A 3,515-nucleotide genomic window follows, 5' to 3' on the forward strand; every position below is an offset into this window, starting at 1 on the left:
TCCCTCCTGCCTTCATCTCTTCTCTCTTCCCTTGTGGATTGTTTTCCCCTTTTTGTCCACTTTTCCAGTGTTTTTTGTCCTGTCCTCTTCTTACCTTCCTCTTTGGCCCCAAACAGCACTGACAAATCTTATGATTCCAGTTTCAAGGTGATGCACTTATTGCAAATAAACATATGTTTTGCTATTCTCTATACAAACTTTATACTCATTTTCCATGAGTTTACCCCAAAATGTCTGGGCGGTCTGCGGGAATGCGTCTTAATGCATTAGCAGCTGTTTGTTTAGAAGAACTGTGGAGCTAGCAGTGATAGCCACCATGGCCGAACACATTCAAACTTCATTCAGAGCAAATTCAATGAAAACACACTTCTTTTCATCATCTCACTCTCTGCCCAACAAACTTTTTCTTTCCATTTTACCTTTTATGTTTCCTTCTGATTGTAATATTCTCCTTCCTCTTCTGTTTTGTTTCACTGTTCCCTCCCTTCTTCTCCGCCTCCGCTGCAGAGAGATGGATGATGGGGTGATAAATCAGAAGAAGTGAAGCGGTGTGGAAGAACAGTGTTGAGGGTCAGCGCTTTCCGAACCCTCTTTTCTTTTGCTCCCATTGGGACCTCAAGATTCAATATACCATCAGCGGTGCCCCATTGGTCTCTTCTTCTGTCTCATTTTTGTCTTTTAGTCTGTCTCTGTTCATGCTTTCCACGGAGTCTTCCTGCATCTCTCCTCAGCTGGTTCTCTGTTTTATATTTAACGGGCTAGTGCGAAGGTCAGAGACGTGACAGCTGCAGCCTCAGCTGAAAACCAGTTTCTTGGAAATGGATAGTTTGATTAAATTATAGAGATCTGTAGGATAAGATTTTGTTCAGGGTCAGTTCTGACAGAATTTGACGCAGAGTGCAAAGTGCAAGAGAAAGCCAACATCAACACCAGCTCAACAGTTTAAGAGCATCCACTTTACTTGTTTTTTTTGTTTGTTGTCTTTTTGCCCAAAGGCAGTGTTGATCATCACATGAAGTGTTTGCAATGTCACCACAGCATTAAATCAATGTCAAAATAGTGTTGGGAAACCAGCTATTTAGTGACTGACAACTTCTTGACTGAACAGATTACACAAAGCACACAAATGTAGAAAAGCCTTTCACACTGTTGTCTGAAGTTTTTTGATACGATTGCAACATCTTAGCTCTCTTTGATAAAATAACTGAACATTTGCAAAACTGCAAACGAAGGAGAAGTTTGGGAAGCAGTGCTGTACAAATAATACAACCACAAGCAATGTGGCAGCAGTAAGCGCCTGTCTCAACAATTCATATCAAAATTATAAAGTATATAGAAACATATCACAAAAAAGACACATGGAGAGGACAGTGAAGGCAGGCAGATCTATGAGATTCTACTGAAGGCAATGCCACGACTTTGACAGTGTGCACCTTGCCTCCTACATCCTTAAAAAAAAACGTGTTAAGTTTGCAGTGTAACATTATTTTGATAAACTTTTCACAACCAGCTCCTTAAAGTCCAGCCTGTCACAGTGCATCTGCTTTTCCAGCTTCCCTAAGCTGCAGTGAGAACAGATGTTTTGTGTGATGATATCGTAAAGATATAGTGACTTGAATACCTCACGTCTCGCAGTGGAGCAGCTCAACTCTTTATCATAAAAATGTCATGAACAAATTTAAATAAATGCACAGCTTTAAACACCAGTTACATGAATTTAATCACCATCTAGCAATATGTTTCGACATGCAAGACATTCAGAACAATGCAGACTCTTAAAAGGGAAAATAATGACAAATGCCTGCTGTTATTTAAAAGTGTTTGACTTAAGTGGTGAGCACGAACTGAGTTTACTGAAAGACAAATTAAGACATGCTCGTTAAATGACTGAGCCAGTATATTCTGGCTGTATAACCTTTATTGATGTAGTGAATCACAATGCAAAATGCGAGAAAGTTCAGGATAGATGCAGAGATTTAAATCAGAGCTGACCTGCATAAAACCCCTGGAAACAAGAGAAATATGGAGCAGCAGCAGGTTCATATGTCTAACATAAGTTCTCTGACTCTTGGGACATAAATCAGCTAAACTAATCATTGATTCGGTATGCAGGACTAAAATCCCACAAATGGCTCTCCAAACCTTTTACAAATTCCCCCGCAGGACAGCCCAGCATACCCGGGCAAGGATTATCATGTTTCTTGAAGTGTGATTAATGTTCAAACGTATGCTGCAAATCACTCCCATTCACTGTCCGACATACCTGCAGGCTTAGTGCAGCAGCGGGTGCTGCAGGTGGTTTGGTTATAACTGTGAGCGTGTGTCGGGAGAGCACGGAACAGTATATGGCTGCCAGGTGCAGGAGCAGGTCAGGTATTTTAATTTATATCTAAAGAGAGAGAAAACATACAGTCAGATTCCTCGGTGCTGGACAGCGATGGCAAGATTATAGTTGTGTTTTTGTGTAAAATCAGAACCTCAGCAGAATCTGCCCGGTTTATAAAGTGAGCTGTGAGACCATCCTGCTCCTCTCATACACAAATAAACTCCCGGGGAGGTTTCTGCCCTGCTGCGGTGTTGTATATATAAATGCCAGTAAGAGCTTAAAGGCAGCTGAACTTAGAGAGGCACATACCAGCTTTGAAATTTGTTATTCCTGGGTCTTTGGGACAAACCGTTCAGCCTCTGCGAACATGAACAACTCTCTTCCAAAGCCACAAGTCAGAGGAGAGCAGGGGAAGAATGTAATGTCATTAAGATGCAGAACCTGGAGCTGCTCTGCTGATACTAAAAGGGAGACTGACTCTGTGGGAAATTCTCGTCTAAACTTCTGACTGCAATAGTTTGGATATTGATCCTCAGAGAATCATCCTGCAGTCTCTGAGAGTCACCTCCTGCATAATGAACATGTTCACTTCTGTACATCAGTATATCTAATTACATTGAATATCCAAAAAACCATGAAGCTTAAAATGTGTCCTCTGCTTTATTTTGATTTCCTGCTGTTGATTTTTTAAATGATTTTTTCAATTGATAGTGCTGTGATTCATTTTCAAAATTGCGAACTTCTTCACTGCATCCAAATAATTCAGCTGATAAAACCTCTTCATCATGGTTTGCATTGTTATAATTTTGGTCAGAGTGAAAACTATGTGACTCCTCTGAGACACGTATAAAAAGACACGTCATAACATCCATCATGTAACTTTTATCATAGCAGATTTCTGGAGAATTTTAACCTTTTTTTAATGCATGCTGGGAAATACATGCGACCAAGCTAACCATGTTTCTAACAACTTAATTTTTATTATGTAAAGGATCGTTTAGACAGTTAACTAATGATTTGAGTTCAATTGACAAATGTATAATTTACAGATGTTACAGTGCAAACAATGAAGTACACACAGAAATAGGAATTGAAAATAGTTTTTTTCTGCTTTGCCCAACTAAGAGACACAAGCACCTTAAGACCTTTCTCACTTTGTAACACAGATTGAGATTCAAAGTTATCAGGA

Source organism: Chelmon rostratus, chromosome 10, assembly GCF_017976325.1.
Source record: "Chelmon rostratus isolate fCheRos1 chromosome 10, fCheRos1.pri, whole genome shotgun sequence".
Classification (NCBI taxonomy): Eukaryota; Metazoa; Chordata; class Actinopteri; order Chaetodontiformes; family Chaetodontidae; genus Chelmon; species Chelmon rostratus.